Raw genomic sequence first — 15,100 nt, 5'->3', positions numbered from 1 at the left:
TCGAACTACCACCATAATCATATTCAAATTCGCCGATCCATTTAAAAATTCATCAGGACGATCTACCAAACTTTCCCCTCCCCCCGGTTTACCGGCCGATACACTTTTCCGGAAATTAGCTCTCGGCTAATTGGTATTAAATTCTGCTGCGAGCCAAAGGATTATCATCGTAACAGAAACGATTATTCGCGCTCGCGGGAAAGCGGATATGGAAAAGGGAGAGAGAGAGGGAGGGAGAGAGAGAGAGAGAGCGCTAATAAATTCCTACGCGTTGCTCTAGCTATCGCAAAAGGGAGAATTCCAAAGCAGACCGCACGTTGAATTCCGCGATGTCTGCGAGCTTGATGCGATTTGATTCGAGCTTGTGTCGCTTGTGGCCTTTTCTCACTCGAAACGGCGAATATTTTTCCTCGAATAGCTGACGTCGTCGAAGATGGCGCGGCGAATCTAATCAAATTCGTATTCCGAATCGTGAATCAGGAACACAGTGAATTCTGAATAACATGGAACACTTTTACCCGTTCTGAGACAATCTTTGAATATTTCTGAGAATTTCTGAGTCAAGTTTGATTAAACGTCTTCTTTGTTGTCTATTATATGCAAATGCTTTCGAAATTTAAATATTTCTGGATGAGACAAGCATCGTGCTCGGAAAGATTTTTCAACATTTCGCGATGAATTATAATGTTTGAACGGATATTTGCAAATTCATCATGAAATTATCGAAAATAATTTTAAACAAAAAAAAAAAAATAAAATCACTCACAATTTTTTTATTTATTCTTTTAGCGAAATTTAAAAGAGATTTAGTCGCATCTAGTTGAGAATTTATTTACAATATTTGCACACGAATCATCGTATTCGTAGTTATTTCAAAGAAACGAATTTTGACAATTTGACGAAATGATTCGTGGATAAAGAACACGATGAAATAAAAATTAATCAATAAATAGCATAGACGCGAAAAATGTTGAAAATTCTCGATACATTTTTCATCATTGAACGGCTGATTACCCTGTGCACTGGAAAATTCTTGATTGCCGATTGTGAAATTTCGTCGCCTCTAAATTATAATAATCTATGGATTCGATTGTCGAGAACGTGGGTGGGCGAAAAGCATCGTTCCAATTATATTCGTTTCAATTATATCATTTGTTGTGTGTATCTCGAAATGATTCGATTACAGCGGGTAAAGTACTCGATTAAACGTTCACCGTCAAGATAATTTAATTTCACGATTCAGAGTGGACAGAGAATGGTAATTGACGTTTGACAGTTTCGAGAGCTACAACACGCTATAACACTCAACTACGAGCGAGTGTTTTTTAATCGTTCACCGTAAGAGAGCCGATCGAGTGTGGCCACTGAAATGATTCGACGGATATATTTATAAAATTCGAGAGCCTTGTTAATCGTTGCGATTTATTCGCTATCACGGTGCTACGGAATTGTCGTTATCACGCCCAACGGTGTTAATATCTCGAATGAAAAATTTTCGATTAAACGCGATCGTTTCGCGAGCGAATCGGAAGTAATTGTCCTGGAAATGAATTCGTTTTATTCTTCATCACAGGAATTTTTCATAAATGATTCATTCGGTAAAATTATCGATTATATTGAAAACAAAATAATTTACAAATTTGTTAGTTCGATCATTATTTCCGTTTCTATTCACGATTTTCTACGTGTTGCCGATTTGTTATTGATTCGAGAAATTAAACAGAGATAGAATTTTCACGGTTTATATTCAATTTTTGTTATAATTTTATTTCAGAATGTTTTAACAATTATTCAAGTAGCTGAATATTCCGGAAGCAACATTTTTAAATTCAGTTAATTCGTTTTTTGAAATTACAAGTTTTTCGATTTTAAAATATTAATTTTTATTCGAACTTGTAATTTTTGAAAATCACTAAATCTTCACTCGTTGATTCTTGAAAAATTTATCTAAGAAACTTTTACATCGAGGAATTTTTTAATCGCTTCACCACATTTTATAATATTTTTCACCCAAAATTTCGAAATATTTATCTTTACGTTCTCGTCAGCTTCGACGAAACGATTAAATTTTCATAGAAAATCTGTATTTCGTTTAAGAAATAATTATTACTAGTTATTTATCGATGCAAATATACACGATAGAATAATTAGAACTTAACTTAATAATATGCAGTATTATTTAAAATTAATATTTTGTTGAACCATCCTTGGTGGTAATAATTTGTTATATCTATAGTATAAACTAGTGATTTTCTAAAATTACGATCGATGGAATTTCATATTTTTATAATTTTTTCTTCAAGCGTCTGCTTTGAAGATGTTTCAAATTTATTTAACTTTTTGCCTATTTCAGCTCATAAATTTTTTGTATGGGATTTATATCTGTGGTAGAATATTTAGCATATGAGATATAATATTGTATAGGATCCATTTTTTCACGATTCGTGCTGTATGTTTAGGATGGTTGTTGAAAATAGAGAAAAAAATTTTGAGATTGTTTTTTATAATATCTAAAGATTTGTATTTATCAAGTATTCCATCAATAAATACTATAATTATTACTATAAATACTAAATTCTCTGTACAATTAGCTGCTACATGTAGCCTGCATCACTGTTTTTTATTACATTTTGGATATCCAATTTCGTATTTGACCTTTTTTTCCATACATAATTTCGCCCATCTGAGTTAAAAATATTAAACTTAAACTCATCAGAAAATATCATTTTTTCCCAAAAAGCATTATCTTTTGTTACAAATGTTTTTGGAAAAGTCAATCTTTTCTTTTGATTTTGTTTTATTAATGTACGGCTTTCTTCTTCTGGTATTCTATTATTATTTCGTGAGACTTGTCGACATAATTGGAGATGAACATCTTTGTCAAACTTCAAATATCATACTTGAATAATAGAATTTTTGTTTACTTTGCGAATAATAACTTTTTCTTCTCTTTCAGTTAATTTGGTCGACCTGAATGACCTTTATCTACAATTGTTTCTTCAGTTTTTGATTTTTTTTATGATGTAATGTAGATTTACTTTTATTTACAATTTTTGCTATCTCACTATATGATTTCCTTATGCAGAGGAAGAGTTTCTCGTTACACTTTTACTGTTAATTATCCGATAGTTTGACATCAACGTAAAAATAATCTCACTTAGTATTTATATTTCTGGCTAAAATGTTTAAAAACTGTCAAGAACTTATCAGCTATATACTTTTATAATCAAGTTTCAAATTTTGCTGACGTAATCTTGAAATTTTCTTCCTACATCTCTCATTATTTTTCCTTTAACATATGTATTTCGTTCATCAAAAATTATAAAATCGTTCGAATACTTTCGTTGTCCACTTATTTAATCCGCAGAAGATCGTTTGATCTGAGGTGAATTTTCTCCTCTTTGTTACTTACTCCTACATTTTGATTATTTTTTAATTTTACATCATATTCGTATATATTTTTTCAAATATAAAATAATCAATAAATAATTTAAAATAAAATCCATCGCTTCTTATTTTGATCAAATTATATATTGAAGCACAAAAATTTATAAAATTTATAAAAATATCGATTACGTGACAACATAGCTAATGGTGCTTTTCGTTTCGAATAATTCTCTTTTTTTATTTTACCTTATTACTCTTGCTTTTTAAAAAAGAAAAATTGTGACAATGGCGAAAGGAAAGCTATAAAACTAACTATATGGATAATTAAGATTTTCGATCCTACAGAGCCTGCTAACTACATTGCCTTTTGTTCGCTATTATCCAAATCTTGTATAATATGCATCAATATTGGTTGTCCGTTGCTCTGCCTGTATGGTAAACAGCATTGCTCCAAAGTAAACAATCATTATTCATCGGTAGATATCGATCACTGAGAACCAATTACAGTAAATATACCCGAATACTATAGCAAAAAAGATTTACTAGAAAATTAAAAAAAAGTATTTAATAATGAATAAAAAATAGCAAGGATCTCGATTCGGATTAATCTCGATTCAATTGTACCTTTCGACAAGTACTTCTCGATTTGAAAATAATAAACAAAATTTCTGCAACGAGTATATTTTATTTTCGTTACCATCGATCTTTATAATAACTAAATATATTTCGTTGCATCATACATCAGGTAAAAGGAAATACTCTCTATCCTGAATACCATTCTGTTCAACACCGACTCGACAATCTTCGGAGATTGTTCTTCCAGCATCGAAGCACACTTTACCTTAAATTATATACATCAAGCTCTTCTTCAAAATCAAACATTCGGTCGAATTTTCATCCCCACGCAAACTAGTTGCGCAAAATTAATTCAACAATTCAATCCTCGCGTAAATATTTTTCATCCACGAGCCACACAGCATAAAATTTTTAATTTCCAATCGTTACATATCCCCTTGATAGAACGAAACGAAGTTAAACGATAATTGACGAACGGAAAATTTCGAAGGCGATCGAATTTATCAAGCTTGGCGCAAAATTCCAGCGCGAGAACAGTTTTGAAAGAGCGGCTCGCAGGCTACGTATGAGCCACGTGCAAATTCGATGAACCGTTTGTTTCCGTACGAAGCACGCACTTTCTGCATATTCAATGAACGCGCCTCGCACGCGTGCAAACAGTCGCTCGCTCTTTCCTCGTTTCCAGCCAAACCTCTCTCTACTTTCGATCGTTTCCACATTCCGGACACGTAGCGGCATTATCGATGACAGATCAACCCTCTTTCCAATCCTTCCGTCCTCGTTCTTTTTTTTTCTTTTTTCTCCATCGACGCTCAACTCTTCGATAAATTTTCGCCGAGGCCGATTACCGTTGTTGCGTTATCCTCGATTAACCTCGAGCTTTTCGCGTCGTGAACGAGGGGGATACTCGCGAGGAATTAATTTAAATCGCGTCACGGATTGCGGGATAATTCGTAAAATCGATTCTCGTAGCTTGTTGATCCTTTATTTTATCCGACTTAAGTGTCCCTGATTTTTACCTCCGTAAATTGGCTTTATTTTTTTTTTCTCAAAATTGTGAATATCTATCTTTAGTTTCCTTTTTATTATTAATCTTTGTCGAAGGAAGTATTTTCGATACAATTGTGCCAATCAGGCTTGAATTCGTATGAAAATAACGCGAGTGAAATTTGAAGCAATATGAATTGTTATATCGTATTTAATTATTTACGATTGGTAAAATTGGTTACAATTTATACGGGAAAAAGTAAGATTTGTCAATTAAAATTTTATAATGTAAAATATACAAAAGAATGGAAATGCATATTTTTATATATAAAATACTTCTCTTCGTTTATACGTAATTTCTTTAAGAAAAAAAGTATACATCTTGACTTGCTTGGAGTTTAACTCTAAACGAATTAAAAAATCGAAACTACTCGATTATTAAACAACGATATAAAGGGAAACGAAATAATGGACTTATTCCATTATTGCTCTCAGATTCTCGATTAATATTCGTTGTGTTTTTAATTAAACGATGACACAGAATTCTTCTGGGTAAAAATTCGAAGCGGTATTTAAGAATATTTCCAATACATCCAATACAGGGCCAGAGAAATTTCCTGAAATTCCGTTACTTATCCGGGAATCGAACGTGACGTGAAAACGAACGAGGCAAATCTCGTTTGCAGCTCGACATTTAACAAAATGAAATGTCAAACGTGTTTTTCGACGAGCGAAGACATTATGACGTTTATCTCATTGTTGCAACTATCGATTAGTCCGTGACATTGTTCTTAACTTTAAAACTATCCATCTATAGCGTGTCCATAAATGCATCACAGAAAATAATTTTGGACGAAAGTGCTTGCACGTATATTGATATTTTCTTCGTTATGCTTCTCGTGTCTTTTTATCCTGCCGATAAATATTTTTCTATAAAATAATAATACGTTTTTTTGATACAACATTTTTTGAGAAAATGTAAGACTATGATTATGAGTATTCTTTTACAATATCATTATAGGCAATAATTACATTTCAATGGAAAAGGTGGCAATAAATAATATCAGTTTGCCTTCGTTGTGAATGACGAATGATAGTATTATTATTATAAATATTTTTTTATTAAAATTCATCAGCAAATTTTCATTTCTTCTCTTTTCCATTTTTTTGTACTCTTGAAAAAAACCAGAAATAAGGATTTTAATATTTATACATATTGTTGCGTCGAGCAACAATTAAATCCATCCGTAATAATCTCCTTTTTGTATGTATAATAATCACAATAATTAATTTATTTACAACTATTCGTACGATGCTAATTTATTCAATATAACGTTCGAGCTGTGTCCAGAGAACGACTTTGTTAAATCGATATTTCGATGTCACTTCCCGTGCCGTGATTTGTGTTCCACGCTATAGCTCGTCAACGCTAGTGAAAATATTATACAAGCAATTGTATAAACATTTTTCTCGCTTTCTGGAAATCTGACAACAATATTCGAAAAGGATCAAATTTTCTTTCGAGTGTGAAATAAAAAAAAAAAAATTGGCAAATTCAGCCATGGCCAACAGGGGTTTCGAAACTTTCCTTCTCTCTCGTTTCCTTCGAACGATGGCTTCTAATTACTTTCCTCAAGTTTCTCTCCTCCCAGCTGCCGCCACGCGTGTACCTCTTTTTTCTTTTTTCTTCTTTCCTTCTTCCTTCCCTTTTTTTTTTTTGAAAATCGTTTTCCTTTTCACTTTCCCTTCCCAAACTTCGCTTAAAAAGAAAAATCCTTGCTCAAGACCATCCTCAAGTGTTCTTCTTTTGCCAGTTATTGAAGAAAAGAGAGAGAAAAAGCTGTATAACATGGTGCATAAGTGGAATATTGAGATATAATCCACCTTTTTCACCGCTCGCCTTTCTTTTCTCCTTTTTCCCCCCTCTTGGTCGAATGAAAACGGTGGTGGCGGCCGGCTATTTCCGGCTCGCACCCTCGCGTCACTTTCGTATTGCGTATAAAACTTATTTTATCGCGGTGACCACGGATCGAAGCTTTTCATGCGTGCAACAAGTGCGCGTGTACGTCTATCAATGACTCTATCTACCTGTGTCTTTCACAGAATCAGAAAAAGGTAAAAAAAAAAAAAAAAAGAAAAGAAAGAAAATGGTATTTCACTAATTAATCTTTTATTAAGATGGATAATTTCAATAGGATTAAATCTTTAACTTTTTTCTAGTTTATCTGTATTATATGTGTATTTGTATTATCTATATATATTATGTTTGGAAAACTTTTTTTTTTATACTACAAAAATAATTTTGTAGTATAAAAAAAATATCGAAAAGGATATTTTATTACTAGTGATTTTTATATATTAAATTATGACAATACAATAATAGTATTTGTATTTAAAAAAAAAGAAAGAAAGAAAATGGTATTTCACTAATTAATCTTTTATTAAGATGAATAATTTCAATAGGATTGAATCTTTAACTTTTTTCTAGTAGTTTATCTGTATTATATATATGTATTTATATATATAAATTTTCTCCATGAAAAGAGAAAAATATTGGAGAGTTTGATCAGAATGAATATATGGTGTGGATTTTTTTTCGAAACCTTTATCGAGTCTTGTAGGATGGAATACAGAGATGAATTGACCATCGAGAGTTTGGAAAAATTTTTTTTTTTTATACTATAAAAATAATTTTATACCAGAAACAACGTGAATATAAAGTCGTAAATTGTTTCCAATTGTCGTAAATAATGCTTATCGAAAGGATTACGATTTATTACTATTATTACTATTACTATTAGTGATTTTTATATAACACAATTAATTAATAAGAAAAATAAGTAATAATAAAGAAAAATATAAATCATCATTAAATTGAATATACTATAATTCACTTCAAGTTTAAAAAAGAATAAAGTTTCTTTTCACAGTATATAAATTTATTTAAGTACTTTGATATCTACATTATAGATTTAATATACTGCTAGACGAAATATATTCCATTGGAAAAACTGATTTTTAATACATGATATGAAATAGTAAAACGAATATATTAAAAAAAAGTGAAATTAGCAAAATAGTATGCACTTAATTATCTTGTTTTTGTAAATCATTATCGACAATTCGATAAATTAGTTTAAATTTAAGAGAAGAAAAGTATTACTATAAATAAGTAATGTTTTCATGCAATTTTATATACGAATAAAATATAGATAAATATATCAAGAAGTAATCTTTGGATGCACAAGATTGAATATTAAACGAAGAAATTATCAATACATTTATCTATATTAAAATTACAAATGTTAGTATTCTTTAATTTCTTTAATAATTTCAATTTTATATTTTTAATTCTTTCTTCTATCCGAATTTTTATTCTTTATTTTTTCCTCTTAGATGATTCGAACCGATACCTTTCCTGCTTTCAAGATGGTAAAAATCATTGGCACGAAGAAGACATTGCAGTTGACAATGTTGAAAGATTGCAGAGCGAGAAAGAAAAAGAAAAAGGAGAGAAAGGATGAAAAGTGGACACGGTTGATCGATCTTTCCCCGAAAATATTTCGATGAAAGACCGTTGTCGAGGGTGGATTTTCGTACGTGAGATAATTCCTCGTATCACAATGGTGGAGAGTTGAAAGAACGATGAAAAGAAGGAAGCAGATTGTTCCCTTCTTCTCTTATCGGATTCCACGTGAAAAGAACCAATGTTTCTCGATTACACTTTTATATTCATATTTCTCGTTCTCTCGATTCCTTCCACTGCGTAAAACGTTATCTTCCTCGACGTTCGCCTAATTATTTTCCATCTTTGCGACATTTGATTCCCCATAAAATATCGTCGTTTAAAGATATAGAATTTAAGTAACAAATTGATTCCAACGTGATTGCAGGATGGTGAAAAAAAAAACCTGGAACACGTAATATTAAATAACGAATCGATAGAATTTTATTCGGAGAAACAAATATTAATTTCACGTTTTAAATCGAACTATTCGAACATTTATACTTTTTAATTAAAACGTTTAAACATTTAAAATTGTTGTTAAAACTTTATATACGCATACACACGTATATGTTTAAAATTTCAATAAAAAAATAAAAAATCATTGCTCGAATATTTCTATTGCTTTCTATTGCTCGAATATTCTTTCATCAGTAAGTAAAAAAGAGATATTTCCATCAATTTTCGATTAACAATAACCAGAAAAGAAATTCGAAATTTTCTTATTTTAGCTTAAAAAGGCTTCCTTCTTTACTTTTCGTGGAACATTTGAAAACTGGTAAAATATATTAATGGCACGGCAAAAAAAGAAAATTTTTTAAGATTTCTTTTAGAAAGTTACGAAATACAAGATAAGAAATTTTAATCAAAAAAAATTATCCATACTTCCTCGCGACTTTGCGAATGATCTTTGTTGTTTGCCGCCAGGTTGTACACCGAAAGGTTTCCGATTACGTATCGCGTTTCCACGAAACGTGTTCAAAAGTTTCACGGATTATGATGTGTTCCAGGTACGTACACATCGGACCGTCAACCGTGTGACAAGCGTGGCCTGACGCGAACCGAATTTCCCACGTGGCCTGCAGACACCAACGCAATTTTATCACCATTCATCGTACGTATCACGGTGTCATTGATACGAAATACACGCCACTATTGTTCGCGCGAAAAAATCGGATGTGATGACGGATACAATGAACATTACATCGTTTATTGCATCGATTTTAATCGTTTCAACGAATTTCGATACGTGTTTTTCTTCCTTGTGATTGATTTTCTCTCTCTCTTTTTTTTTTTTTTACAAAGATTAGTAATTTTACCTTTCAATGTTAACGACTTACAAGAAATGCGTTCATTACAATTTAACAAAATCGTACGTGTATTTTCGATACCTCGAAATTTCTCTTCAAAGGGAAGACGGATTTTTCGAATATCATATAAATTCATTGTTACACTCACGATGAGTGTTAATTAGAAAAAAAAAAAAAAACGAGTTGCAAAAGTAACAAACGAAATCAGTTCGATTCAGCGGAGAGAAAAAGTTCTTTTAAATGAGACGCGCTACTAGCCGCCCTTAATGCGTCTCGTTACGAACGATTTCGAGGCAGGCTAGCGTGAACTATAACTTCCGGTCGGGCAAGTATTATCCCAGGCTGTGATCGCATGCAGCCAGGTGTAAAGGCACGGGCCACGGCAATCCCGGCGAGAAACGAAGGAAACTGTTACACGGAGCGGAGAAAAGTTCACAGTTCGTTGCATATTTAGAGCCTCTCTCCTCCCCACCCCCTCCTCCCTTGCCCCTCACGTGTAGACGCGTGGTGTACGCTGCTGCGTCGTTTGATGGATGACGCTTTTGACTTATAATCGATGACCCGCTTAACGCAACGGCTGTCGCCTGCCCCGATTCAATAAACGTCCCTCCTCGATCAACGGCCGTATTTGCTTTTCCATTATTAAACATCGCTCGATAATGCGACGCGCACACGCCTTGTTTATCAACTTTTCCCGCTCTTTTATTGCGCGATTGGTGACCAGCCGTGTGTAATTTTTCCGCGCTCGGGTTTATTTTTATCGAATTATTTGTACAGGTTATTTTTTTTTTTTTTTTTTTTAATTTATTGTATCAATAATATTCCTTCTCGTACTATAACGAGTGAGTCTGAAAATGATTTAGTGATTTAGATTTTAGTTACGAGAAGGTAACGATTCTTTATAATCTACGTTGCAAAGCAAACGTGATGTTTGAGATTTAATAATTTTATTTTTTGAATAAAATTACAAAATGATTTTATAGATTAATTTTGTATTAATGTAATATACTATTTATTTTTAAGGCGTAGTGTTATCACATTCTTAAGAAGATTGGTAATTTCTATTAAAGTGTTGTTATTTGTGATTTATATTATTGTACATTACTGCTTACGTCCACAAGAGCTGTAAAGCAAATATCACATTTATTTTTATACTTGTATTTCGACTCGTATCGCAACTGTTTTCGAGCATCATTTTCACGGAAAGGGGTTAATTTTTATTCTCGTTCCTTCATATTATCGTAATACGTATCTTGAATGAACTTGGCATTTCAAAAATGCATCATCTTCATAGTTAGCTTCGTGTATTTTGCATTTAAAGTATAAGCTTCGATAAGTTATTTTATGGATTGCATAATGATACTATATTATTATTGACATCTAAAAATTTGTATATATACGTGTAATGATACGAGATTACAAAATAAGTAAAGAGGACTAATAATAGGAAAGAAAAATCCTGAGGAAGGATTTGTTTAAAGCTGAATTGTACTTTAAGCAGGAAAGAAATTGATCGATTTATAAAAATTTAACAGTAAGCAAATATGCATCCATGATCAAAATAATCTAAATTTAATATCGAAACTAAAGTTGTTCAATTTCTAATATTATTTCAACGTTGATGTCAAATCCTGTTCACAGAAAGTCTGATTTTCACGCACACGTATATTTAGAAATTACACGATCTGCGATCTTCAAGCAGTTGAGAAAACAGGCATCGTGTCACGAGATAAAATTATAAACGTTTATAAACAAAATCAAGATATAATAATTCAGTAGTATTTCATATTAGAATCATACAATCATTTAAATAAGAGATGATATAGAGACATTTAAATTAAATTTGTTATTTTCAAGCTTTGATGACCAACTTTATAATTTATTCTTATAAATAAAGATAATCCTAAAACTAATTCACATACAGAAAAAACTGAATAAATTAAAAATAATCAAGAATTTATTTGAAAATAAATTATTGAAAATAAAATGGTAATTATTACAAATTCTATTATAATTATAAAATAAATATTATAATATAATATTATAATATAAATAAAAATATAAAAATAATTTTAATAAACTTAAAAAATTACAGCTAAAGTATAATGAAAAAGATAAAAACAATTTTAATAAATTCTAAAATTTAAAGCTAAATAGTTTGAATAGAAACATTAATTTTGTAAATTAAATATATAAAATATTATTTCTGCTAAAATAATTAAAATTTCGAAAAAATTTAAATAAATAAATATCAATAATCCCCAAAATTATTATTTTTAATAAACTATTTTTTGACTTTTAAAAAATTTTAAATGAAAATAATACCAATTTATATTTCAAAATTTATATTCTCATTTCTTATTATTATAATTATAACAATTTTTATAAATAAATTATATAATAATCCTATAATACTTTTAATTTATCTTATTATTTACTCAATTTTTCTTTCAATTTCATTAGAAATTCGGAATAAAAAAAAATCATATAATTTATTTCATTACGTTATTTTTCCAAAGAAACAGCAAATAACAATAACAATAATAGTAATAATCATAAAATAAAAACATTCGATTATTAAACTCGTTTTTCTTTGCTTAATTTCGAAACAAAATTAACTGCACTAATTCGAAACTTCAAAATCTCTTGATAACACGAGTATTATTGTAATCGAATTTCGAGGAGACATCTTATCACGAGATAAAATTATAAACAAAATCAAGATATATCTAATAGTACAAATATTTCATATTAGAATACATTAGAAATTCGGAATAAAAAAAGTCAAATAATTTATTTCAATATTTTTCCAAAGAAACAGCATAATAATAATAATTATAAAATAAAAACATTCGATTATTAAACTCGTTTTCTTTGCTTAATTTCGAACGCCCGCAACGAAATTAATTGCACTAATTCGAAACTTTAAAATCTCTTGATAACACGAGTACTATTGTAATCGAATTTCGAGGGTCTACTATATTATACTAACTATACTTATCTCTCTCGGGCATTAATCGACCCCTCCGTCCATCCATCCTCCTCGTTCCACCTCTCGTAATAAAAAATTCACCAAACCGTTCAATTTTCCAAGAAAAAGAAGGAACATATTTTCATCCAGCCAACGCGTTTTATCGAACAAGTGGCAGGGAAAAAATATATCGCGTTTACTCGGCGCAACATGATTCGCGTGTCACCCAACGTTCGACTACGACGACAAGTAATTCATCATCGAATAGGGTATTCCATCCGGAAAGAAAATTATAGGTTTCGCTGATCGCGGCCGGCCAGCTTGAACGCGTAGACCTGTCCGACGTTGCATTTTTCTACAGTGTCAGTGGTGCTCGCTACAGTTCTTGCCAGTCGATTAATCTCCTCTCGAGAAAATTTATCACTATGAGGATTGCACGCCTCGTTTCGTTCTTTTTTTTTTTTTTTTTTTTTCAAAAAATTGAAATATACGCAGGAATATATAACACAAGTACTCGTAAAGTCGAGATATTTGTGTTCGAATAATTTCTACGTTTCCGATACAAAAAGAGGGAATTATTAATATTTAATTAATGCTTCGCGAAGAAGTTAAAAAATTCGATGCAATGGAGCAAGATAAACAGCTTGTTAGAAGAATCTTCTTAGAAATCTCTTTGTGAAATTCGTTTCTCGCTTAAGGATCGGATAATGAAAAAGGAAAGCAGAGCCTTGCGTAAAGAGGGCCACGTAAAGGAGTACTACGTTGACCGGTTCTAATGGTTGGAAAGTTTACCCTTGGCTCGATGATAAACTCGCCTCGTTCATTTCCGATAATTTAGCTGACCAAATATTTGCGGCAACTTAATTACACGTTGCCAAACTTGTCGGCAAACTTTAAGTAATTAACAAAAAGTTGAAGAGTAGGCTGATGATTGCCGAAAATCAATAAATTCTTCCACACGATTAGATTTAAAAAGACAAAACTATATCGTTGCAGAATTATTCATCAAATATCCTCTTTACTTTTGATTATTTACCGTTCCTTTTTCATTATTATTGTTATACAAAACTTGGCCAAGATGTCCTTGAACTTGAAAAACAATGTTTCGCTCTTGAAGAATAATCGTTAATAAAAGAATCGAAATTAAAACAAAATTCTTTTCCTTATTTCTTTCGTTGGATGCTTATTATAATTCGAACTTGTGAGTGCATCAACTTTCAATGCCTGACTTCAAACCTTTCCTTAAATCTCGAAAGAATCAAGTTGCACGTATGAACGAAAAAATATTAAAGAATGACAAAGCATCGTGAAAGCGTGCTCAACAATCCGGAAGATAGAGGGTAAAGTCAAAGGTAACGATCTCGGTTAATTGCGTTTCGTTTGTCGCGGGATAAGTTGGCGAGCGGATGAAATTTTCAACAACAGGGGACTCTTTGCTCTCCAACTTTCGTGCGCAAGCGTAACAAACATGACAATGTTTAATAAACGATACCGAAGCTCCGTGGGAGCGAGATTGAAATAGTTGCAGCCGGCAAGAAATGTTGTTCGATAATTACGCTTTTCTCCTTTCAGAGACCATTTGTGCCAAGTATAGAATCCCGATGGCACAGCTTTCAAGTTTCCCGACCAAGTCTCTTGATTGGCGCCGCCCTGGCAAAATCTCGAATCGGTCAACCAACCAAGTTGACGCATTAATCAGAACACGGCATAATCGTTCCAACTTGCGCACCATCCCCGGAGTTGGTATAATTATCGATGCCACCATGGATTAAAATATATCTGTATATGGATGTGGGTCGAACGACGAGCTTTTAGAAGGAACGTGATCAATGAAGTTGTACGAAAAATCTTCGGTTTTACAATTTCATTACAAATTATTCGAATAGAAAGAAAAAAGAGAATATTTAGCATATTTATTATGAATTTTATTAGTGGCAAATATATAACTTCTTATTTGTAAGGGAAAGTTTGTTCTATAAATTTAGTTGTATTGAAATATTTGTTTTATTTTATTATCGCTCGTATTCTATGGTTACATTACGTCTCTAGTTGCACTTCATATATATATTTTATTTCATCACATCTCTACGTAATCGTATATTTCGATATGTGAAACATGTTCTCTTATTTTGATTTAATTCGATAGAGATATACCGAATGTAGTAGATGTATTATCGATGAAATACGAAGCTATAAAACATTTTTGTATAGCCATCGAAAATAAATTATCGATTATATTCGGTAGAACGATGTTGAAATGCCAAAATCGAATTTCATTTTATATTGGCATTTTATGATTTCATATTTAAAATGTATTTTCACGTTTCACCTCGTTTTAATAGATTTTATTTATTCATAGAATTT

The 15,100-nt window shown here is 31.3% G+C and overlaps 1 long non-coding RNA gene across 1 annotated transcript in view; it reads left to right on the top strand.

Annotated features, from left to right (window-relative positions):
- The window catches only part of LOC147658623 (uncharacterized), a 194,177-nt gene extending 179,448 nt beyond the window's left edge, over window positions 1-14,729 (top strand). The window contains exons 2-3 of the long non-coding RNA XR_015293579.1: window positions 9,466-9,569; window positions 14,309-14,729. This is a non-coding gene — a long non-coding RNA (uncharacterized LOC147658623). The remainder of the gene's footprint in view (window positions 1-9,465; window positions 9,570-14,308) is intronic.
- Window positions 14,730-15,100: the final 371 nt, after the last annotated feature.

This window comes from Apis florea, unplaced genomic scaffold (genome assembly GCF_048593485.1).
Source record: "Apis florea isolate Af1SG1 unplaced genomic scaffold, ASM4859348v1 contig_1794_pilon, whole genome shotgun sequence".
In the NCBI taxonomy this organism is placed as follows: domain Eukaryota; kingdom Metazoa; phylum Arthropoda; class Insecta; order Hymenoptera; family Apidae; genus Apis; species Apis florea.
This window is presented reverse-complemented; position numbering and strand designations above follow the sequence as displayed.